General features: G+C 41.9%; 1 protein-coding gene across 4 annotated transcripts in view; it reads right to left on the reverse strand.

Annotated features, from left to right (window-relative positions):
- arhgap27l (Rho GTPase activating protein 27, like) overlaps nucleotides 1–26,414 on the reverse strand; it is a 233,246-nt gene that overhangs the window by 170,571 nt on the left and 36,261 nt on the right. The window contains exon 1 of one of the 4 annotated variants that reach the window (XM_060849017.1): nucleotides 10,912–10,972. The exons of the other annotated variants lie outside the window; for them this stretch is intronic. The gene's annotated coding sequence lies outside the window, so the exon portion shown is untranslated. Of the gene's footprint in view, nucleotides 1–10,911; nucleotides 10,973–26,414 lie in introns of those variants that run through there. 4 annotated transcript variants of the gene reach the window in all.

The following is a 26,414-nucleotide window of genomic DNA, read 5'->3' on the forward strand; positions in this document are numbered from 1 at the left end:
TCATGAGCGTTGTTTGTCTCGAGTAACATACCCATGCAAATAGCTATGTAGATATACAGATCTTAAACAAAAAGCACTGAAGTCAAAAAACCTTTCATCTTGAACTCATTAGAACTGAAACAACAAAAAACCAAGTTTGAAAAGGTACCAGCTACTTCCACGCATGCAGGGTGCTCAATGAATTTCCATACCAGTCATAATCCAACATTTCACAGTCAACCTGCAGGATTTAAATTGATGAAATTATCCATAAGTAGCTAATCATTCCTTTTGTATCTCCATGCCAAGCAATCAGCACCATCATCTCCCCAAGTCTGAAATGTTTCTTTTTCTGAAGTTATTTCATTCCTGCATTTCAGTCTTGGAGAGTGCAAGACAAAAAGCTTCAATTTAATGTTTCCTTTCAGCAATACCTATGTAACCATTTCCTGTTTTTGCATCAAAAGGGTGAATGGAGGTCAGCAAACTATTTGGCCACATATTAGCTAAGCCCAGACCTATCAACTGGCATCGACACAATATACACACCACACACAGTCACCTTTGCAATACATAAGGCCATTGTGTAACATTCAGCATAAAAAAAATTGGCTGATTCTTTATCTAACTTTTGCATTGTACTTTCTCTATGGTAGCTAGTCCCATTGGGACCAGACAATTCAGCATAACGGGCAACGTTTTCCCACATAGAGGGTGGTACGTGTACGGAATGAGCTGCCACAGGAAGTAGGAGGCTGGGACAATTGCAACATTTACGAGGCATCTGGATGGGTATGTGAATAGGAAGGGTTTGGAGGGATATGGGCCGGTGCTGGCAGGTGGGACTAGATTGGGTTGGACCGAAGAATCTGTTTCCATGCTGTACATCTCTATGACTCTATTACTGGTAGACAGATCCAAGAAGCCACATGACTCTCATCCAGACAGTGTGAAGCATTTACAGCGGAACTTAGGAAAGAGTTCTGAAAATGTGCTCTTAATCAAGTATCCAGCATCAAACTGCAGCCATTTATTAGTCACACTTCTGTTTAAATCACGTGCTTAAGATCAACTCTTTGACCGACAAGGGAATGAAATATCTTACTGTCTAAAACAGACATAATCGCAACTTCAACGAATACTAACCACTGAGCAGCTTGTAATATTGTCAGGAGTTCAGACCTCCAACAGAAGCGCAAGACTTTTATGAGAAAGGTCTAAAAGGTTTCCAGATCTAGCTTTGTTAGCATCCATTTTAGCAAAGCAAGAAAAAACAGAACAAGTATTTCTCACATTCCACTAGGTTCTCGTTTTTAAAACAAATTATTAGGGCAAAACGTATTTTGAAAGGTTGTCCAGAGACATCTGCTGCTGGATTTGGTCTTGCATGTTTGAGATTTTGGAGAACTTCTGAATGGCAAATTGCTATAAAACTAAGTGATTAAAAGCATGCAGAAAGAAAAGAAATGTGGGAACTGAAGGAACAAATTAGCTGTGCATTCTGAAGCAGTTGAGCGCAATTCAGAGTCAACCACTTCAGGAGAGGTTTTACTGAATTCAAACTCCACCACAGTAGGATTTGAACCCAAGTCCCCAGAAATTAACTGGGTCTCTGGATTAACAGTCAGATGATAATACTAGGCCATCACCTCTCCCCACAGATGCCACCAGATCTGCAGAGATTTTCCTCGCACTTCCCATCTTTTATTTCGGATGTCCAGCATCTGCAATTTTTTTAAACAAATTCGAGGAAACTACCTTTTCTGTTTTCTGATGCCAAATTTCAGGAATCATGAAAACTTGTCTGGAGACCAAATGGGTGAAAAAAGGAAATTACTTGCCAGATAACGTCACCAATTGCCTGTCCAAACATGGAAAACAAGATACTATCGTTTTCCGAGAATAACCTCCTCATGTTTGCTTTCAAAATCCACTTCCACAAAATATTAAATACTCTACCCACTTAAAAAAAAACTGTCTTAGTCTGTTTTGGCTTTGTAATATATTTTGGCAGATACATGCTTTTGCTCTGAAATCATGTAATATTGATTGTCCTAAGCTAGATGAATCAGCAATTTTCAGTGAAGCGGAGGAGATTGAATTAACCAATTTGAGGGACAATTTAAATGAACCCACCTATTCCCAAGATACTATTTGCTAAATCGGTGATACCTCATGTTATTATCGCACAAATAGAACCATAATGGTCTTTCAATGAACAAACTGTACACTTCCTTTCAATCAATACTTTCAGTAACAAGGTTAACATGAGTAGGAAACCAGGCAGCTGCTGTCCTCACTTTAATCAAGGGTAATGTCTCTTAAAAATTAAAAGCATACTGAATTATGTCTTAGTATTGTTGCTATTGTTAACCACTCCTAAATTTACCTAATTATTGCAGAAGATGCGATTTTGATTCGGGGGGACAGGTATCATCACTCAGGAAAGAGAGCTGTTTCACAATTGGCACAGAGAATATTACCTTTGACGTTCTGCATTTTAAATTGGACCCTAATCATTCATGGGAACTTTTGTTAATTACATTATTTGTTCCTACAGGGGCATTTTCCCCTTCCACTCCAAGTTCATCACAAGCGTGAGGAGATGGCCTTAACTGTAGTGCCAGGCTATGTGACGGTTTGAGTTCCTAGCAGTGGCTAGGAAGTTTCTATCCCCTGATTATAGTGTTTCCTATTACTACCACAACTCTCAACAGTGCAGCCAGAAATGCAACTATGCAGCCTGTGCAGAAAACCCATCTTTCACACTTATTGTCATTCCTCCTTCAAGTCTATGGTCTTAAAAAATAGTTCAGATTCACTTTGACGCTTTAAAGCGGGCTTTACAAGCAACCACTGGAGACAGATTCAATCAGCTCACTATCCTTTATAAAGAAATAGCTTCCAGCAGTTCCCACCTTCAATCCAAGAGAAAAACACATCAGAGAATTGAGATTGATTTAATTGTTTTCTATTTTAGACTTTTTAAATTCAAATTAATTTAATTGATATTTGCAGCTAATTCTATTAGCTTAGTACAAGATACTTTGAATAATCAGAAGGATATATAAAAATGTAAAGATGATCACTGTAGTAGCTAACTAGTCTGTATTTCTTCAAATGTTTTATTCCCCAGTTCCTACCTGTGCATTTTGTATGATCCCCAAGAACCAACAACTTGAAATCAAAAGATAGCAGAGGAAGATTTAATTTTTTTAAGGCATTTACCATAAAGACAGACAAGAACTATTGACAAACAATATTTTTGTGGACAACATAAGGAAGTAATGCTAGCCAGTTATTTGCAGAACTGTTACAAATGTATCCTAGTTGGGTGGCTGCTAATGACTAGATTAGGTTTACAGCATGATTAATAGCATGTTAATTTCTACTTCATAATTAATGAAGAAAAGTACACCCATAGTGTCACTCCCATTTAGAGCAAACATTGGGAAATTACAGCTGTTCCCTTAGAATGGCGAAAAATTGGAATGGAATGGACAGGATTTTGGTGATGCATTATCCCAGCTGGTTCGGTCATGGGTCACGATTGTAATTTCCTGAATTTTATGTTTCAGTCCATTACTGGATTCATTGAGAACTAAGGAAACAGTGAGAAACACATTCAGATAGTGAAAACAAAATTGTGGAGCACTGAAAGTTTGGACAACTAAACTGTCACTGGCTCAGAATTCTGAAACGCAAATGTGATGAACAAAGTTTTTAAAAATTAAATATTCAAAATGCAAAACATACTTGCTCTTTAGTTAACATTAGCAATTCTATCATATTCTTCGTAGTGACAACACATGACAAAAGTAGATTTGGGAAGTTATATAAACTGAAACAAACAATATCCTTGTCTCAGATTCTGATACGCACTTAATCACCGTCATCTGTTTGGTTGCAGCAGACGGACAACTTAGTGCACACTGGTAGGTAGGTCGACTTGCAAAGAAACATAACAGGAAATATCACCAGCACAATGAGCAGTATCAACACCATGTATTACTGTCATTGCACAGAAATCCTATATTATACCAGCAGTGCATCTTCAATGTAAGAAAATGTCACTTGATTTTTCCGCACATTAAATCACCCAATAAATGTCATTCCTCAAAAGATAAGAATTCCCATCAACACGTATCCCGCAAGATATCGGACTTGCCCAATGAAACTCATTGCATATAAGGATCTTGGTTCTCCTATTGAACCACACTTTTAGTATTTTCTCTGCCATAACTAAGTCCGCTGCTTCGGCACACAGGGTGTCCTACTGAACCTCGGTCCTTTACTCTTTTATATCTTTTTCATTAGTGTTATAACACAACCAAAAGGAATTCTTTTCCCCACCACAAATCACTCATGGTACTTTTTAAATCTATCATACACCACCACTTAAATCACCCGTGTTCCCAATTAATCAAATTACATGCAATGTCCAACAAGGGCAATGCTTTGTTACTACAATCATTGCAGCCCCATTCTATTAGCATTCTGTACTCGTCCAAACAATTGTCATTCTTTTAGCTTTTCTAACATTTGATTTAAATTTTCGAATTTAAGTTTGTGTCCTCAAATACTGTCTAATTGATTTGAATTATTAATTACACTTTGCTTATACATTCAACGTGCAAACTTATAGAATAAATTGATTAAATACATAATCCAGATCTAAATATAACATTTCATTGTAAATATGTTTGTGCACTTGTGATCTATAAACTTTTTAAAATGAGGCATAAGTAAATTTTCATTTAAGTTTCATTGTGTAGTCCATGCACCAAGTAGCAGGCGAAAATTAGTCATTTAGGTAAATTAGGTAAAAAGGCCCTTGTTCAATCTCAGTATTTAACAGCTTAAGGATGTTTACGCATTCAGCCTGGTCAGTACAATTTTATGTAGCTGGAGAAGGACAAAGAAAAAAATCTATTGCTGTCCTTGATCTTGATCAAAACCAATAAAAACTGAGTGTAGGGCAGCATAACGGTTCAGTGGTTAGCACCACTGCCTCAGAGCATCAGGGATGTAGGTTCAATTCCTCCCTGGAATGACTCTCTTTGTAGAGTTTGCACGTTCTCCCGTGTCTAGGTGGATTAGTCACAGGATATGCAGGGTTACAGGGTAGGGGGTTGGGTTTGGGCGGGATGCACTTGAAGGTCAGTGTGTCTCAATGGGCCAAATGAGCTGCTTCCACATTATAGAATCATTAGGGTCCCTGCAATGTGGACATCAGGTAAGGGCAGGCCAAACTCAGCTAGCATGTGTTCTAAAGTTTAAGTCATATCCATTGCTGAGACTTGCTGTCAGGGGACAGTCTATAATCGCGATTGTGATCTCTGAAGGGAGTATGGAACAATTCAGGTGGTGTTGGAAGGATGGCAAAGAATGTATTTCAGAAGGACCACACTTTCTTCAAAAGAAAATTGTAAAATTTGCAGTTTTGAAGTTGTGCACATCTGCTGTCTACAATTCTTGCCCCCGGCATTGAGCACTTAGAGTTATCCTTCAGCAACTTTGCAGCCTCAATTGAGTTCTACAAAGAGGAAACTGCTGCAGCTGAACATTCTCATGGCAAAGCCCATTGTTTACTCTGCCGTCCCGACCTGGATGTACATTGACCAATTTGGGGACTGCTTTCAAATTAAGGACACCATCAAGATCTGGACCAACAAAGTAACGATAAGGAAGCAATCCTTCTATCCTCCCTCCAAGCTTCACTGTTGGGTAGTGACTTCCTGCATTCCCATGAGCAAATCTGTTCCTGTGGCAAATCTGGCCAAGTGGTGGCCAAATGTAGGACATTTATCCTTGAGACATGCAAGCAGGAAGAACATCACATAAATCTGCATGGTGAGTTAGGCCACCTCTACAAAGGCTACCCAAAACACTGCCTCAGTTTTGTGAAGAAAATGGAAATTTAGGAGGGACACATGTACGGAACCACTGTCAGATGGTCCTGCAACTCACCATCCACCAATCCCTCCACTGCTGTTTTAATCATTGTGTGGGAATCTGAAACCTGGAGCCAGGCAAGCTAACTCTATCCTATGCATGTGTTGCAGAGAAGTTTTCACCAAGTCCATCAGGAAGGTTGCGAGAATGAGAGGTGTGGCTATCACAGGAACTGCAGGCTGTCAGGTTAAAGCCTCCTCATCGATGGACAACAGCATAGCCTTAAGCTTAAATGCACTAATGGTAGGCAAACTGATTAATTTTTACAACCAATTTGAATTGGCTTCAGGAGCCAAGGTAAATCAAGGCAAGAGCAAGGCCATGTTTTTGGTGACTCGCCACACACATCTTTGTCCCTTTCACTGTCAGGTTGGGTTACCCAATGTGCTAGTGGGTTTTTGTTTGGGTAAGTTTCTCCCCAAGCAGCATTGTACTTTGCACTATGGGCTGATTCTAGTTTTACATTTAGAGACAAACCTCAAACGCACCTGGATGGTCAACAACTCTGTGAAAGATGCTCTTCGGTCTGCCTGAAAACTGCTGTCTTCCAATACGTGGAGCTGCTCTTGATTCAAGTGTTGAAAATTAGCACATTCTAAGTCAAGGACCACATTCAAACTGATGCAGTAAAAGCTCAGGGCAGTTGTTACAGAGGCACAATGGCAAAAGGATGTTGCTGAGGCCTTTCTATAACAGCATAGAAACCACAGAACCCTTTGTGCTGAGTACATTGCAAAGAAAGTACATTATGAAACCAGAGTATTAAAACTATTTTGAGGCATCTCAATGAGAGAAAACAAAAGAACGATTGGATTATCTATCATTTCTGTTTTAAAATATGAAGAGTTTACTTGTTCTCCCAATGCCTGCGTGGGTTTCCTCTGGGTGCCCTGGTTTCCTCCTATAGTCGAAAGACATGCAGGTTAAGTGGATTGGCCATGCTAAATTTCCCACAGCATCTAAGCATATGCAGGCTAGGTGGATGAGCCATGGGAAGTGCAGGGTTATAGGGACGTGATGGGGGACTGGATCTGGGTGAGATGCTCTTTGTAGGATCAGTGCAGGACTCAATGGGCCAAATGACCCCTTTCTGCACTTTAAGGATTCTATGATTCTATTAAAATGTTGTTGCTCTCTGATAGTACATGGAATGTATTTCAGAAAAATTAAAGCGATTACAATTGGATTGAGTTGAGTGGAACAAGCTGGATGGAAACAAGTTGAATTCTATCGCAAATTTTGTAACATTCAAGTAGAAATGTTTTGTGATGTATGTTAACAAATTTTTTGAAGGTGCTATATTTTTGGAAAGAAGATTGGATTGATAACAGTTCATTTCACATTTAGTCAAGGCCCCTTCAGAATAACAGGGGCTAGGAGTCAGGGAGGCTAAATTGGCATAAAAAGCACAATAAAATGGTCCAATAAACGAATATGTAATTTGCTTTCATGATGCTTACTTCTTAATTTAAAGTACCTCAGCTAACAGCTCACACTAACTTGGTTAAGGACAAGCCTCCTGCTTGTCACCATACTCTAACTAGCCAGTATGAACAACACATTTAACAATTATCATACTATAGCAACTTGAAGTCCAATGGCAGTGTCCATGGAGAAGTTGTCTTTTCTCTGTTAAGCCAAGGCTCTCACCACCCTTGCACAAATGTTATCATCAAAAGTCTCCCCACAAACATTCTAAGTTTCATTTCAAAGCACTCTTTTGCCAGTGAGGTAAATCTGTCGATTATCAGGAGTTTGGGGGTCTCTAGATACATTTTGGAAGAAACCACTCTGAAATAAATGCCTTCCTTTCTGTTCTTCCTTTCTATTTTAAAAGTCTGATGTCTCAAATAAATGTAGTTTCTCAACATGTAGATAAAGAGGGAGGGGAGAGGAAATACTGTGGGCAATCCATTTGAAAAAAACATGTCAAGAACATCTAATTGAAAGGTATAAACCCTAATCTTATCCTGTTCTTTTTGGTTTCAGACAGTAATTAGCCTGTTGTATATTTCAAGCACATCTTGAACCATTATCACTCTAATCTAATGTTAGAGTCCTCTGTGATTACTCTTCACATTTACCATCTGTTGAACGTATGCTGGCTCTACGGCCCTTTGCATCTTCTGCCATGCTGTAATAAATGAACTTCAGTGAATAATAAATCAAATCTCTTAAACATACCCCCATCGTATATTCCCATACATGTGGCTATTGGTATCCAGGATTTTACAAGTCATTAATGCATACTCTCCAGGACTGTACAGTATTAAATTGTAAATTATTCACAAAATCTTATGAAACTCTTTCATCTAGTATTTCATTTTTTCATGATTTTTCTTTTATTCTTTCTCAAAATGTGGACATAAGTTTATTGCATGTCCCTGTTTATCTTCAAGGTGGGTGTGAGCCACCTTCTTGGACCACAGTAGCCCATGTGTGCAGTTACAACCAGTGCTGCTAGGCAGAGAATACTGTATTGCCTTTGAGTCATGAGCATGTAGGTTCAAGTCCCACTCCAAAGTCTTGAGGGCAAATTCCAGTTAACCCTCCACAGCTGTACTGAAGGAAAGCCACACTATCAAAAGTGCTGCCTTACAAGTGAAAACTTTAAACCAGGGGCTCTGCTAGCCCTTGCATAAAAAATTCAAGCATCATTATTCAAAGTGCAATGAAGTTCTCTTTGGTGCCTTGGACAACATTTATCCCTCAACCAATAATACTAAAAAACATTATCTAGTTGTTAGCCCATTAGTGTGCAAAGTGGTCACACTAAAGTAACTTCATTTTGAATTATATTTAACTTGAGAGAACTTTGGAGTATTCCCACTATACAAATCAGAGTCTCTTTCTTTAATGGGATTATTAACCCATTATTGAATGAGTGTAAGATTAATTTTTAACTCATTCACCGGATATGGGCATCACTAGCTGGGCCAGCACTTATTGTTAATCTCTAATTAGCTGTGAGAAAGTGGTGAATAACTAACAATGGAATGTCAGATGAATCCATCAGTTTCAGAACTATGATATTCCTCATTGTAATTACTTGTGCATTGAGCTATGTTTTTACATGTAATTTCACTTTTAATTGGATATTCAACTGTGGCGTGATTCTGTGATCCAGCGCACACAAGGAGGAATCATTCTCTCACGATAGGCACTTCCGTAAGCATGGGCATGCAGTTCGAGAGTTTCCACTCTACAAAAATGAAAATTGTCTGCAATTTCCTTCAGAAGCACAGGATCATGGATTCATCCTTTATAAATGTAATATCAAGTAACGATTAATAGTCGAAAAGCAGACTCTCTTTTGGAAACCTTTGGAAATACTTCACCATAAAAACTATCAGCCAGCATACATGGAATTCCTGCACACAAGACTGTTAAAGATGTACCACCATTCTCACTTGGTCAGACATATTTAAATATCAGTTCTACTTCTGATCATTTCAAATAATTGCAAAAACAGTAGTCAGCTTTTCATTGGGAAACACCAGCAAGTTGCCATTGAATCCTGTATTCTACCACCCCTCTTCTATTCCTATTAATATGTTAATTGGTTTATGTTCTCCATGATAATTGGCAAAATAAACAGAGGTGAGATCAGATGATCCTTTCTTACACAACTGTTAATAATCTGGAATGCACTTCCTGAAAAAGAGTGGTGAAACCATATACAATAATAATCTTCAAAGCAGAATTGGGTAATAAGTTGATGGGGCAAAATACTGGAATGTAATGACGGAAGAGCAGAGGGCTGAACTAATGGAGATGCTCTTTCTAGCGCAAACATATGTGCAAATGACCTCTTTCTGTACTGTGGGATTCCAGAGTAATAACTTAATGCACAGTTGTCAAATGATTATACTGTACTGAGCTGATAGATTGCAGCACCAATCAAGCCTTTATACAGTGTAAAAAGGAGATTCTGTAGCCCATAGCCTTATCCTGAAAACATTCATGATTCAGTTATCTAACCCATATAACAAACTAAAAAGGAGGAAAGCATGAAATAGTTAAGATAAATACCAAACATTAGTACACATTTTCTTTCATTTGATTCAGTTCCTAAAGCAACTCCAACAAGCAATCTCTGAAAGTCAGTCTGAGCCCCTATATCTCCCTGTCCCAGCACAACCTAAGAGATCACTAAAATTATCTTAAATGTCAAAATGAATTATTTTACCCTCCCACCTCCTTGTATTTGGCTATTGAAACAAAACGTAATTTCTTTTCTCCCCCCAGTTTCGGTTCCTGCAGAACTATTTTGAGGTTTGCTGTGATGATTGCAAAAGACCTAACACAAACCAAAGTAGACAACTGTTCCATTTCATGTAGGATAGGTGAGCTATGCTCAACAAGTGATTCACTGAATTCCTGTTGAAGGTGAGAAACAGGAACAACTTAATGCAGGAATGAAATTAGAACAAAACTAAATGGAACACTTATGGGTGCATTGTCAACAGGAACCTATGCTGCAGTTTAATGAGCGACTAGAATGGTGTGAGTTGCATCATAAAGTATAAATCAGTTTTCCTTTCCTTAGCAGTTCACTATCTGACTGAATACCAATGAACCCATTTTTTTTTTATACAGTTTTTCACACAAGTCCAAGTGCAAACTCAGAATGGTTGAAGATTGATTATTGCTATACACACTAGGCCAGTAATCCAGATACCCAACAGAATGATCAAAATTGCCCCATAGTGTCCAGGGAAGTGCAGGCTAAGCCATGCAAAACTGTACGGTAGGGGGTGGGGGTGGGTGGGATGCTCTTCAGAGGGCTGTTGTGAACTCAATGGGCTGAATGGCCGATTTCTACATTTCAGGGATTCTATGATTCAGAAGTTAGAAATCCCATTTCTGTTTCCACCCAGAGCCATTTGTGTAGCCTGGAAAAGAGTGCTAGCAGAATTAAAACCCACACCTTTCAATGACTCACTTAACATTGTTGTGGGCTCATTAGATGCATACCTCTGGAAGATTTGAGATTTTGATGAAGGCTGCCAGACGTCAGAAGCCCTAGAGAATCATTCCAGCTGGATAAAGTGGGGAAATGGCTTGGAGGCAGGCACAGATGGAAACAGCAAATGGAAGTGGTCTTTAAAAGTTTATAGAGCCTAGAAAGGAAGGAGTAGTAATCAGATCTTTCAACAACTCATTTTGAATGTACAACCTTTACTACTGGGTAGGTCAAGAGTAGCAGATCCATGGGTACACAACTACTTTTGGAGTATGGTGTACGATTTTGGTCTCCCTATCGGGAGGATGTCGTGAAAATTGAAAGGGCTCAGAAAAGATTTACAAGGGTGTTGCCAGGGTTGGTGCATTAGAGCTACAGGGAGAGGCTAAATAGGCTAGGGCTGTTTATCGTTGGTGCAGAAGCTGAGGGGTGACCTTATAGGGTAAGGTTACAAGGTCTTTTCCCTGGGGTATGAGAGTCTAGAACTAGAGGGCATAAATGTCGGGTGGGGTGGGGGAAGGGGGAGAGATTTAAAAGGGACCTCTGGGGCAATGCTTTTTTTTTATAAAAGAGGGTGGTGCTTGTATGGAATGAGCTGCCAGAGGAAGTAGAGGTGGATGGCACAATTACAACATTTAAAAGACACCTGGGTGGGTGTATGTGTAGGAAGCGTTTAAAAAGGGACATGGGTCAAGTGCTTGCAAATGGGACTAGATTAATTTAGGATATCTGGTTGGCATGGAGGAGTTGGACCAAAGGGTCTGTTTCTGTGCTGTACATCTCTATGACTCTGACAACCAGCTGTACGTCCCCCACCAAGCCAAACATCATACTGACTTGGAACTATGTCACCATTCCATCAACTGTCACTTAGGAAGGATGTTCTAGGATTTTGACTAACAGCAATGTGGGTCTATCTACCCTCCAAAGACTACAGTGGTTCAAGAAATCAGCTTACCACTGCCTTCTCAGCAATTAGGATTGGATATTATATGCTTGCCAGGCCAGTAACACTCACTATTGGTAAAGAATTATTAAAATCATACTTGAAGGAGTCAAGGATCAACCAGAGGGGAAAAGTGGACACTGATTGAGGCTTATTTCAAAAGTCAGCATAATAACATTTACATTGGCAGTAGGTTGTGCAAAGACACAAGATGTCTGAAGGCAACATTGAGGTGGTATCTGCTGATGGGGTTGGATTAATTCATATATGTGGGGGTGTTGGATTCTCCTATCCCAGATGAAGCTGGCTTTCCACCTTACCCACCACCTCCATTCACCAATGGTACTCTGTACTGCTTTCTCCCCGCGCCCACCTCCCCCTCATTTCTCTCTCCACTCTGCAGGCACCCTGCCTCTATTCCTAATGAAGGGCTTTTGCCCGAAACATCGATTTTCCTGCTCCTCTGATACTGCCTGACCTGCTGTGCTTTTCCAGCACCACTCTAATCTACACTCTAGAATCAGCCCACCTTCTTTCCTATTTTGAGGCTGCCATGTTGACACCAGACCTGTCTCCATCGTGAAATTTCACTGATAGCGTGAAGATGAAAGAAGGGCCACAACTGTGGGATTAGTGGGACCATCTATTCCCATCACTGGCAAGAAAAATCCAGCCCGAGTTCAACATTCAGCCTGGCAGCTAGGGAATTCAAAGTCAATGCACCGAATACCATCCGGAACAAAAAGCTCGTGTTGGCGATGGTAGCCGTAAAACAGATTATTAAAAACCCTCTGGTTCACTAATGTCGGGAGGATGGGGGTAATGACTACATGTGACACCTACTGGCTGGATCTAGCCTCTGTACCTCCTCTCAACGCAATCATCATAAATTGAGGGGTGATTGGGATGATTATCCCACCCGCCCTTGAGGCTTATAACTGACTAATTAAGGCCCATTTAAGACATTATCCCCTTCCAATGCCATAATATGCCAGTAGCAGAAGGCAGGTGATAGTTGGAGGCATCTTATTTTAACCATGACCTCTTTTTTTTGTGCCTCCCTGCTTGGCCTCCAAACCTACCCCCACCCCCGGCATCTCTCCGACCTCTTGGATAAGTGTAGCCATGAATCACAGGCAAGGTTATTTCCCATTGAATACCTTTGTTAGACTTTGCCAGACACCATGAAGGTGTCCCTTTCAGATTTAAACCTCATGTTCAACGTATCCTTGACTGAGATACAGCTGATGGCTTTGTTCGATAGCTCATTACTGATTCAGAGACTGAGAAGTTGCATAATCAGCAATTCCACACTACTCTGCCAGGGTGATTTTCAAAAATAGTAGCTACCATTTTGATAGATGAAGCCAAAGAGGCAATGTTGGTGCCTGAGCAATCTCTTGAATCCACCATTCATGACTGAACCTATTTTGAGCGTCGATTGATCTGCTGGTTGGGGGATTGCTTAGCACAGTCAAAGGCATGCTGCTTCCACTGTTTAGCATGTCTATAGCTTGCGTTGTAACTTTGTCACACCTTATTTTTAGTTACACCTATGTTATACCACATGAGTTAACCAATTGAGTTTTTATGACAATGGTCATTTATTATCAAGCTTGTGATTCTCCCTTTTCATCTTATGGCAACACATTTGTACAAAGTGCCTTTGTTTGCTTGCCATTAAAGTACTTATTTTAAAATGGCAGCAAATTTCATTGAAGCAATTTAACATTTGTTTCTGGTTTGAACTTTCATCGGAGAAATGACAATTCATATGTTAATCTCGGTTTGACAACCACAGATTACAACTGATTTGTGATTATCAAAAGTATTATAAACTTATTGTTCAGCGTAAAAGTAAAATCATATTAATAACCATCTGTGGCATTTTTGACACCAGGAAATAGCCTGTGCAACCTGCATCATTATGAATGAAATTACTTGGCCAAGCACAACAGCAATTTCCTATTTGTTTGAAACAGGAGACGATGTTGGAGCTGTACCAAAGGTATGTTACATTCAGCAGAAAATGCTTAATTGAGGTTATGTTCTGGGGCCTGTTGTGGCATTGGTGAAAGTGTCCTGATGAGTGAACGTTATCCTATTGCACTTCTTTATGTTGATCTGCCTCCAAATAAATTAAGGCCACCTCCCTACAAGTGGACTATGGCCAAGCCTGCACAGCTGGCTAGGACTCGTTCTTATTCATTCACAGGATATAGGCATTACTGACCAGATGAGCTGCTTTCTTGAACTATTGCAATCCACATTGCTGTAGGCAGATCCGCAGTACATTAGAGAGGGAATTCTAAATCAGGATGTTGATACTCAGGGGGAATTGGTGGTGTTCCCAAGCATCTGTTGCCTTGGTCTTAGAGATGGAAGTGGCTATGGATTTCAGAGGTGCGGTTGAAGGATCTTTGGGAAATTTCTGCAGTGCATCTTGTAGACAGTGCACACTGCTGCTACTGAGCATCAGTGCTAGAGGGAGTGGATGTAGTGGCAATCAGTAGGCTGCTTTGTCTTGAATGATATTAAGTTTCATGGTGTTGTTGGAGCTGCACTGATCCAGGCAAGTGGGGACTGTTCCATTACACACACTTTGTGCCTTGTGGATGATGGACAGGCTTTCAGAATCAGGAGGGGAGTTACTCAGTATAACATTCCTAGTCTCTGACCTGCTCTTGTAGCCATTGTATTTATACGATGAGTCCAGTTTAGATTCTGGTCAATGATAACTCCAACATGTCGTTAGTGGGGATTCAGTGATAAGTTTAGATCAGAGTGGTGCTAGAAAAGCATAGCAGGTCAGGCAGCATCCGAGGAGCAGGAAGATCGACATTTCAGGCAAAAGCCCTTCATCAGGAATGTCACGGTCATTCCTGATGAAGGGCTTTTGCCCGAAACATCGATTTTCCTGCTGCTCGGATGCTGCCTTACCTGCTGTGGTTTTCCAGCACCACTCTGATCTAAACTCTAGTTTCCAGCATCTGCAGTCCTCACTTTTGCCTATTCAGTGATCATAATACCATGATTGTCAAGAGGTGATGGTTAGATTTTCTCTTACTGGAGATGGTCGTGGCCTGGCATTTGTGGTGTGAATTTTTACTTGCCTGAAACTAGCCCAAGCCTGGATCTAGGAATACTGCAATGAATAACTCACCTGACTCCAGAAAACCTTGGTTTTGTAGATCTTGAATAAGTCAGGAGTGTGATGAAATACTCCTCACTTGCCTGGATGAATGCAGCTTTGACAACACACAAGAAGCTTGACACCAGAGGTCAAAACAGCCCACTTGAATGGCATCACATTCACAAACATCCACTACCTCCAACACTGAAGCTCAGTAGTAGCAACGTGTACTATCTACAAGCTGCATTGCCGAAATATATAGCACGCATTCCAGAAGAGAGGAGCTTTCCTCAGTATTCTAGCCAACATTTAACCCCCATCACTACTGAAGCAGATTATTTAACAGCTTCTCCTCTGAGAATTTGCCATGTGCAAACAATACCATTACAACAGTGATGACACTTCATAATGGTTCACTGGCTGTAAAGTGCCCGGAATGTCCTGAAGTCAAGATAAGTGCAATTCTGACTCTTATCTTGAGCTCTTCCTTATCCATTAAACAGCAAGAGTGTTTGTGCAAGGAGTGGAAGTTCCTTTGAATGACTGTTTCCAGTAGAGGCATGTCTTAGCAGCTGAAAAACATGAACATGGGGTGGGGAGTATGAAAGCCAATGAGATGCTTAAAAGGCAGATAACTAGCAACCAAACTAATGTCACACCTAAATCAGACTAGCCCAGTATTTGGCAAAAAGATGATCTCATTTACAGCATAGCAGTCTTTCTGAGTACAAAAAGGGAAACAAAAGACTTGCAATTATGTAGTACCTTTTAGAACCTACATAGAATCATACAGGACAAAAGAGACCCTTCAGCCCAAATTACCTATACTATCAAAAACGACCATAGTTACACTAGTCCCACTTTCCTGAACTAGGCCATTGGCCTTGCATGTCATGACACTTCAGGTGCTCATCCAAGGACTTGTTAAACGACTGAACAGTTTCCTGCCTCAACTATCCCAGTCCTGAAGAAGGGTTACGCCCAATATGTCGACTTCTACACCACCTGATGCTGCCTGGCTTGCTGTGTCCTTCCAGCCTCCTGCCCGTCAACTATTCTCCCAGACACTGCAGTCCAAACCCTCTCTATCCTTTGGGTGAACACATTTTTCTTCAAATCCCCATGAAATTGCATGCCTTTCACTGCAAAATTATGCACCCTTGTTAATGACCCTCCTTTTCACCCCATCACCTATTCAACTTGTAATCTTATACACCTCCATCAGGATCCCCTTAACTTTTTCTGCTCCAGAGAAAACAACTGGAGCTTACTCAGCCTCTCATCACTGAAATGCTCCATTGCAGGCTTTGTCCTGGTTAATCTCCTCTACAACTCCTCCAGTTGCTTCCAGTGTAATCACATCCTTCCTACTGGTGGCCAGAGCTACAAAGAGTATTCCAGCTATGACCTAAGCAAAGGTCTGTACAACTCCAACATGACCACCTTGCTCTTATAATCTATGCCACAACTGAAAGTCAAGCATTCTATATACCTTAACTACCCTGTTAACCTGTCCTGCCACCTTCAGGGATCTGTGGACAAGCACCTTTCTATTCCTCTAACCTTACTCATGTCCTGCCATTGTTGAGAACTCCCTTGTTCCTTCTTCACATTTATCAGAATTAAATTTCATCTGCAACTGATTTACCAATCCAACCAATCATTTTATATCCTCCTGTAACCTAAGACTTCCCTAGTCTCTACCAACCACCTAGCTAATCCTTGTACCATCTGTAAATTTACAGATCATTCCCACCCCCTCCCTGTTTGCTTAATTTATGAATATCACAAACAATAAGGAACTGTAGGGATCAATGCTGGGTATGCAACTACACAGCAGGCTCCAGTCATACAAAGAGCCTTCTACTTCCACCCTCTGCCTCCTGCCACTAGACCAATTTTGGATCCAACTTGCCAAGTTACTGTGGATGCCATGAGCTTTTACATTCTATCAGTTTGCCATGAGAAAATCTTGTCAAATGCCTTCCTGAAATCCATATAAAAATATGTCTACTGCCCAACCCCCCCCCCCCCCATCTAAACACGTGGTCACCTACTCGTAAAATTTCAACAGATTTATTAGGCATGACCTCCCTTTGACAAAGCCATGCTGACTATCCCTGATCATAGTTTGCCTGTCTAAATGGAGATTATTTTTCTCCTTCACTATTTTCTCCAATTGATTCCCTATCACTGATGTTTAACTGATTAGTCTATGGTATCCTGGCCTGTCTCTACTACACTTTTTGTAAAGTGGAACCACAATAGCTGTCCTGCAGGCCTCTTGCATCTTCCTGGTGGCCAGAAGCAATTGAAAAATTTGGGTCAGGACCCCTTAAATTTCCTCCATCACCCACAGCAGCTTGGGTTACAACTCATCCGAACCTGGGAATTGGTTCATTTTTAAATCCATTGAAAAACCCCTAATACTTCCTCCTTGTATCAATCTGCTTAAGAATGTCACAGTCCATCTTCTTGAATTCTGTACTTGCATCCTCTTCTTTCTGAATAAACACAGATGTGAAGTATTCATTTAACACTCTACCAGTGCCCTCCAGCTTCATGCACAGATTGCCTGCTTGGTCCCTACTCTTTCCCTGGTTATTCACCCACCCACCGACTGATATACTTATGGAATATCTTCGGATTCTCCTTCATCTTGCCCAATGTTTTTACATGCAGGATGTCCTACAGAATATTCAAAAGCACTGTACAGACATTTAAACAATTCTGGAATTGTATTCAATGTTACAATGGAGGTAATGCAGCAGCCATTATTTTTTTAGAGAAGTACAAGTAGATGACCCTTTATCTGAAATCCCAACATCAGAAAAGCTCTAAAGTCCAAAGGCTTTTTCTGTGAAGTTTATTTTTCTCATTAATAAGGTTGTTTGGCATGCAAACAGTTAACCCAAGTTGACACCCAGTCGATGCGTGTCACTCCGATGTGACGTTTGTTGGTGGGGCGTCTGTGTGTGTGTGGGGCCCAGCACTGGCAGACCTCAATTCTATTTTCAGGCCCATTTTACTCAGTGAGTCTGCTGTCTGGTAAGATTTATTAAAATTTCACCATTACATTTGTCATTTTTCCTGAAATTTGAAAACTTCTGAATTCCGAAAAACAGCTGGTCCCAAGCATTTCGGATAAAGGATTTTGCACCTGTAGTATAATCCCACTTCTGCTAATGACCAGAGATAGAGGAGATATAGAAGAGGGATCAACACTGGCCTAAACATCAGGTGAACATCTCTGCACTACTTCAAAATAATGGAAATACCGGGAGACAGTGTAACATCTTAACTAGAAAATATCTCAAAAAGATAGCTTTTGTATTTTTATTAATTTATTTTCACTATAAAATCTTACAGAAGTCTATTTAGTGTCTGCATTCTTCCAAAATCTCAGAGCTGAGAATGCTAACTACTGAGCACTGCTGTTCAGACTTCATTAGTACTATGTACATACAGATCTCCATTATCAATAAATAATATTGATTTGATAGATAATATCAAGAAAAACTGTATACATTGCACCAAAAAAAATCACCAGTACAGGTCAATGAGTATCAGGGGCAGCACCATTAGCCACAACAGGTGCAAAGTCCACTACAGCATTAATCTTTGTAAAGTGGTTTTTGTGGGTTACCATGTTTAAAATTCTCTTGTTCAAATGGTGGAGGTCAACGATAATGTTGAATATTCAACTTTAAATTATAAAATGTAAGGAGCTAACCATGCAGAAATTTTAGTGCCAGGCATTTCTCCTTCACTTTCATTTATCTGGTCGATCTCGCGTTGTGCAAATGTTTTTTTTTAAAGCTACCAAGAAGAGTGGACACCCAGAGTCTCTGCATTTTGGAAATTTTTTGGAAAGTTGTAACTTTGAGATGGTTCCAAGGTTCAGGCCATCAAGGCAATGAATTCAACAAGTAACAAAAATCAGCTAGTGATAAAAAGCAACTTGCTTTGTTTCTACTTACAGTAACTGCGTGCACCAATAAACCTTGCATTAAGCAAGAAAGCGTTGTTAATGCTTTGCCACAGTTAGTGGCTGAAGATTACGATTCTCCTGTCAATACCCTTGCCATAAATGCAGCGGATGTAAATTCCAGGGCCAGACTGCAAAGGTCCTACAGAGTTCATTGAGGCCATGCTCTTTTCTACCTGTTTCACTTCTCTTCAACTTCTCAAAGCAACATAAACCTCCTGTGTGGCTTGTCACTCAGCACATTATCTCTACAAACTTTTTAAACCTGCGCCTAAGTCAGCCCAGCAACCTTGCTTTAACTTAATTCAAACATTTGGGTGTGGCTGACGAGTTGCTCAATTATTTTTCTCAGCCACAGAATCTTACAGGAGCCTGTTTAACCCATTATGCCCACGGCTGTGCCGGCTTTTTAAATAAATCCTACTCCCTCGCTCTTCCCCATTTCCTGGAAGCATCTTCCTTTCAAATATGCACTTAATTCTCTTTTGAAAGTTACTCAAATTACTTCACCATCCTTCAAGGGAGTCCATTCCAGATCCTAACTCAATAGCAATTAATCAAGCTTCAAGGTTAAAACAAAAATCACAACACCAGGTTATAGAACAACAGATTTAATTGGAATTCTGGATCAGTGGCACTGAAGAGCACAGCAGTTCAGGCAGCATCCAAAGTGTAGCGAAATCAACGTTTCTGGTTTCCAGCATCTGCAGTCATGGTTTTTACCAGGTTTAATTGGATGCACATTAGCTTTCGGAGCGACGCTCCTTCATCAGGTGGTAGTGGAGGGCTCGATCGTTACACAGAATTTGTAGCAAAAATTTACTAAATGATGGAACTGAAGTTACACATTGAAAAATTTATTGTCTGTTAAACCTTTCATCTGTTAGTTTCACTGTAAATCACAATTTTTTTTAAAGTTGCATTCTCAGGTTAGCTATTAACAATGGTGATAGCTAGACAATACGTTGAAGGTGTTATCCCCCTGTGTGTTCTCTCTGTCTATGCCATGATGTTTAGAGGGGTGGTTAAATCAGTGAGACTCATTACCACAGAGGGCTGTGGAGGCCAAGTCATTGAGTGCATTTAAAACAGAGGATAGGTTCTTGATCAATAAGAGGGATCAAGAATTAAGGGAAGGCGGCATGAAAATGGTGTCGAGAAACATTAACTTCGATCAAATGGTTGAGCAGATTCAATGGGCTGCATGTCCTAATTCTATTTCTATATCTTACACTCCTGGTGGCCATGAGAAGTCGATGGCAATTTGCTTTGCTGAATCACTGCAGCTCTCACACGCTGTAGATAAACGCACCGTGCTATTAGGAAGGGAGTCTCAGTATTTACATCCAGCTGTAAGTTAATGCATTAAGGCTGTAACCTCAATATGGCTCATTATGAATGCTTGTGCGTTTTAATAAAATAGGAGAAAGTGAGGACTGCAGATGCTGGAGATCAAAGTCAAAGATGTGTGTCACTGGAAAAGCACAGCCAGTCAGGCAACATCTGAGGAGCAGGAGAATCGATGTTTCAGGCACAACCTCTTCATCAGGAATGAGGTGGCGGTCCAAGGGGGCTGAGAGATAAACCTGAGGGGGTGTGGGGAAGATAGCTGGGAATGCAATAGGTAGATGGAGGTGGGGAGGTGATGGTGATAGGTCAGGAGGGTGGAACAAATAGGTAGGAAGGGAGATGGACAGGTAGGACAGTGCCGAGTTATAAGGTTGGATCTGAGATAAGGTTTTTGGGCGGGGGGGGGGGGCAAATGAAGAGACTGGTGAAATCTGCAACGATCCCGTGTGGTTGGAGGGTCAAGGCGGAATATGGGGCTTTCTTCCTCCAGGTGTCGGGTGGCCAGAGTTTGCTGGTGGAGGTGGCCCACGATATCTGCATGTTCTTGGCAGAGTGGGAAGGGAAGTTGAAGCAGTTAGCCACAGGACGATGAGGTTGTTTGGTGCATGCGTCCCTCAGACGTTCTTTGAAATGTTCCACAAGTTGGTATCCCATCTCCCCGATGTACAGGATACCACCAATCCAAGAGCAATGGATACATTAGGGGATGTATGTGGAAGTACACGTAAATCTGTCAGATGTGGAAGAACCCTTTGGGGCCTTGGCGTAGATGGTAGTGGTGGTGGTGGTGGTGGTGGTGGGAAGCGGGGAAGAGATGTGGGCCAAGGTTTTGCACTTCTTGTGGTGACAAATAAAAAAAGGTGTTGGGAGTGGAGGGTGAGTTTGTGGGAGGCATGGACCTCTTCTCATCCCTCCAACACACCTCATCCACATGGACACCCCGTGCTGTCTCTATCTTCTTTTCCAGCTGCCGTTGTGACATTGACCACCTCGACCTGTCCATCCCTCTCACCCTTGCAACATGCAGTCCTCCACTCTCTCTGCTCCAAACCCAACTTTAGGGGATCTTCCATCCACAGCCTCCAACCTCAGTCTGGGAACCCCCCACTGGCCAGTTCTACATCCTATCCAAAATTCACAAACCTGACTGCCCTGGTCAACCCATCGTCTCAGCCTGCTCCTGCCCCACTGAACTTATCTCTGCATACCTTGACACCGTCCTGTCCCCCTTGATTGAGGATCTCCCAAAACCATCCATCCCCTCCATGATTTTTGTTTCCCTGGCCCCCAACACCTTATCTTCACCATGGACATCCAGTTCCTGTATATGTCCATCCGCCATGACGAAGGCCTCCAAGCCCTCAGTCTCTCCCTCTCACCCAACCTGTACCCTCTCACTGACACACTCATCTAATAGTTGTCAACTGAGTGGGTGAACTGGATCTCACCCTCAACAATTTCTCCTTCCAATTCTCCCACTTTCTCCAGCCAAAAAGGCGTAGCCATGGGCACCTGCATGGACCCCAACTATGCCTTCCTCTTCGTCGGGTATGTGGAGCAGTACATCTTTCGCAGTATACTTACACCATTCCCCAACTTTTCCTCTGCTATATCAATGACTGGATAGGCTCCACCCTCCTACCCCTGTGAGGGGTTTAAACAGTTTATCAACTTCACCAGCACCTTCCACCCTGACCTCAAGTTCATCTGTACCATCTCAGACACCTCCCTCCCCTTCCTGGATACCTCTATCTCCAATTCCAGCAACAGACTCAACACTGACACCTACTTCAACCCCACCGACTCCATCTCCTCCCACCCTGCTTCCTGTAAAAAATATCCTCCTTTCTTCCCAATTCCTCAGCCACATCTGCTCCCAGAGGGACAGTTCTACCATAGAACATCCCAGATGGCTTCCTTCTTCAAGGACTCCAATTCCCTTCCCACATGGCCAACAATGCCCTCCAGGGCATCTTCTCCACTTCCCGCACCTTCGCCTTTGAACCCCACTCCTCCAATCCTAACAAAGGAGAGAACCCCACCCCCGGTCATCACTTTTCACTGCACCCAGTCATCCTCTGTCATTTCCATCACCTACAAACAGACCCAACCTCGAGGGATCTATTTCCCTCACCACCCTATCTGTATTTCAGAGAGACCATTCACTCCATGATTCCATTGTAAGGTCCACAGTCCCCACCAGCCCACCCTCCACTCCTTGCACCTTCCCTTGCCACCGCAAGAAGTGCAAAAGCTGCGCACGCACCTCCCCCCTCACCTCCATCCAAGGCCCCAAAGGATCTTTCCACATCTGACAGTTTTACCTGTACATCCACACATATCATCTGGTGTCCATTGCTCTCTGTAAGGTCTCCTCTACATTGGGGAGACAGGAAGCCAATTGGCAGAATATTTCAGAGAACATCTCTGGAACACATGCACTAAGCAACCCCACCTCCCTGTGGCGAACCACCAACTCCCCCTCCCACTCTGCCAAGGACATGCAAGACCTGGGCCTCCTCTGCCAGCAAATACTAACCACCCGACACTTGGAGGGAAAACGGCTCATCTTCCATCTTGGAACCCTATAACCTCATGGGATCAATGTAGATTTCTTCACTTGACCCCTCCTCACCTTACCCCAGATCCAACCTTCCAACTCAGTACTGCCCTCTTGAACTATCCTACCTGTCCATCTCTCTTCTCACATCTGCCTCAATCACTACCCCTCCCTCATCTACCTATTGCATTCCCAGCTACCGTCCCCCCAGCCCCACTCCCCTCCCATTTATCTCTCAGCCCCTTTGGGCCAGGCCATCATTCCTGAAGGGAATGTGCTTGAAATGTTGACTGTTCTACTCCTCGGATGCTGCCTGACCAGCTGTGCTTTTCCAGCACCATACTGTTTTAATAATATGTTTTTGTTAGTTGAATCAAAAAAGTCCAGATTGATGAAATAACCACCAGAGAATGCTGAGACCTGGTTCTAAGTTCAGGCTTGACATCTGATGGGGATTATTTGCTCTATTGGTGTTGTTAGGGATACCTGACCCAATGCAGTCATTCCAAGGGTTTAAAAGCCTGGATCCCTGCTGCTGTTTCAGTCTACCGAACCCACAGTCATAGTCACACAAGGGAACGTTCATGTCAGAATATTAATTAGCTGAAAATCCTTCCATTGCAAAATACCAAGCAAAGTTATGTGAAGTTGCAAAACCAACCACGTCTACTAAAATGCTGCACTTCTGTAAGATATACATGGCTCTGGGCAGGACATTTGCTTCATCCATCATTGATTAATCACAAGTAGAATTCAATTTTTCTGAAATATTCCTACAAGGTATCAGCAGAATAACAACTGTACATTGTTTTTAAAATTGTGACATGAAACCAAAGAGGCTGCAATTCTTAGGCTCAAAGCCATCAAGAATGATGTGGTCTGTAACACAGGGTGGTGCAGCAAGATGTGGTTTGCTGGAGCATGTCAGGTGCCTTGCTTTGCTGAAGCTTTGTTATAAGAATACTTTGACCCAGTTTCTGCTCATCTGCACAGCAGCTCTCTCGCGACATGGTTCTAAGTAACTGTGCACATTTCTGTCTATGTGATTGTGTGGAATCTCCTGCATCTAAAGCAGACACTGAATGCTGGTGCAGCTTGTCCAATCATTCCCCACCAGGCAACCCACTCATTCCAGAAATCAAGCTAGCAAACCTTCTCTGAGCTGCCTTCATCACGTTTCTTTCTGAAATAAACACCACCAAAACTGCAATGTATAATTATCAATGTGTAAAACACACTAGGATATCTTGAGGACACAAAAGGCCACTTAACAAAAACATGTTATTTCTTTTGCAATTTTCAAATGGATTCAGACATTTTACTCACCAGCAGGAACAGTTTAGCATAGCTGTAAAATCAAGTGGGAAAAAAAAATGCTAATTCTAAAGACGTTCTATAGCGATTACAATGTAAACACAGACATGGTCAATTGTGGGACTATAGAAGTTTGATTAGAAAACTACAGTTGACTCCTCCCAAAAACAATGTACAACTTTTTATCAGTAACGTCAGACCTCAAATGCAAACACTTCATTAGGAAATGGGATGAATTTAGCTTCCGTTCACTATTATTTATTTGCACAACAATAATCAGGAAACGTAACATCCACTTCTGACCAGAAACTGCCTGACATTCTTCCTCTGTTGTTTCATCATAAATGCGTTGGTATATCTTCTTTTCCATTACCAATGTTTTTGCAATAGATACTCCATGCAAAGTATCAACCAAAAACATTACTGTAATTGAATTACCCAACACTGACCCAGTTGCCTTTGTGCACAGATTTCAGATGTGTGTCGTGTGTGGGCATTTCCAAGAGCTAGTTCTCTGACAGAGGGTCATTTCAACATTCGATCCATGTGAAATTGTAAGAGGGCCAAAGCTCAGGGAATGCAGAAGGCAGGGACTGCTGTCACAGATAGGCTCCCTGTCTGGAAACAAGCCTGAACGGTAGGCTTAGCTTTCACTCAGGCAGGGATTACTGTGAGAGAGGTAAAAACAATGACTGCAGATGCTAGAAACCAGATTCTGGATCAGTGGTGCTGGAAGAGCACAGCAGTTCAGGCAGCATCCAACGAGCAGCGAAAATAGACGTTTCGGGCAAAAGCCCTTCATCAGGAATAAAGGCAGTGAGCTGGAAGCATGGAGAGATAAGCTAGAGGGGGGGGTGGGGTGGGGAGAGAGTAGCATAGAGTACAATGGGTGAGTGGGGGAGGAGAGGAAGGTGATAGGTCAGGGAGGAGAGGGTGGACTGGATAGGTGGAAAAGATGATAACTGAGAGAACCAATCCTGGGGGTGGGTGTTTGAAAGTGACGCAGTCAGAAGGCCATAACCTTAGGAATGGACTGAAGTTTCTAGGAGGAGGAATATGGGGGCACAGAAGAGCAAGTAAGAAACCTCAGTATTGTAGGTTGAAATTAGAGCCTTCAGGTGCTGGATGGTAAATTGGATACCTTGATTGGGAGAATTCTGAGACTTCAAGGAGATCAGAAAGGGGCAGAGATTCAAATTTTTAGATCATTGGGATATTTTCTGGGGCAGAGGTGGCCTGTTCAAGAGGTTTGCACCTGAACTGGAGGGGGCCCAATATCGCAGCCAGTTTTGCTAATGCTGCATGGGAGGCTTTAAACTAAATTGACCAGGAGGGTGGGATGGGATTCTCAACAGCAGCAAAGCAAGTGCGAGCCTCGAAGGCGATACAGTAATCAGAAATATTAAAGCTGAAAAAAAGACAGGCCAGGCTGGAACACGACAGAGTGAGGAATGCCTATGGATAAAATTGCATAAATTTCAATAAAGGTGGGGGGAGCTGACAGGTAGGGCCAATGAACCCAAGGCATGGATAGGTACATGAGAATAGCCATTACAGAAACATGTCTAAGGGAGTGGCAGCTTAATGTGCCAAGGTACAGGTGCTTTAGAAGGGACAGAGATGGTGGAAGTAGGGGAGGGGGAGTTACATGTTGATTACTGCTGTGATACTTGCCTTAATCAGAGATGAAATGACTGAAGGATCATCCAACTAGTTTTTATGGTAGCTAAGAAATAAGATGGGAACGCTGGCAAATTGGGGTTGTACTATAGGCCCCCAAATAGCCAATTAGAAATAGAGGAACAAATATGCAGGGAGATTGGGGAAGACTTGCAGGAACAACAGGGTTATAATTGGAGGGGATTTTAATTTTCCCACCAAACTGGGACTGCCAGAGCGTTAGTGGCTTAGATGGGGTGGAATTTGTTAAGTATGTTTAGGAAAGTTTCCTCAGGCAGGATATAGAGGGCCTTACTCGGGAAGAGGCAAAACCCAACCTACTCTTGGGAAATAGGGCAGGACAGGTGACTGAGCTGGCAGTGGGAAACACCTTCAGATGAGTAACTATAGCTCCATTGGAGAGATGCAATACTGGTCCACAGAACCAAGTTCTAAACTGGGGCATGGCAAACTTTGATGGAATTGGACAGGAGCTTGCAGGGCATGATTGGAGTAGTTTGTTTGCAGGCAAAAGTGGGAGGTCTTTAAAAGTGAGATAGCTAC

The sequence above is a fragment of the Hemiscyllium ocellatum genome, chromosome 32 (assembly GCF_020745735.1).
Source record: "Hemiscyllium ocellatum isolate sHemOce1 chromosome 32, sHemOce1.pat.X.cur, whole genome shotgun sequence".
Lineage (NCBI taxonomy): Eukaryota > Metazoa > Chordata > Chondrichthyes > Orectolobiformes > Hemiscylliidae > Hemiscyllium > Hemiscyllium ocellatum.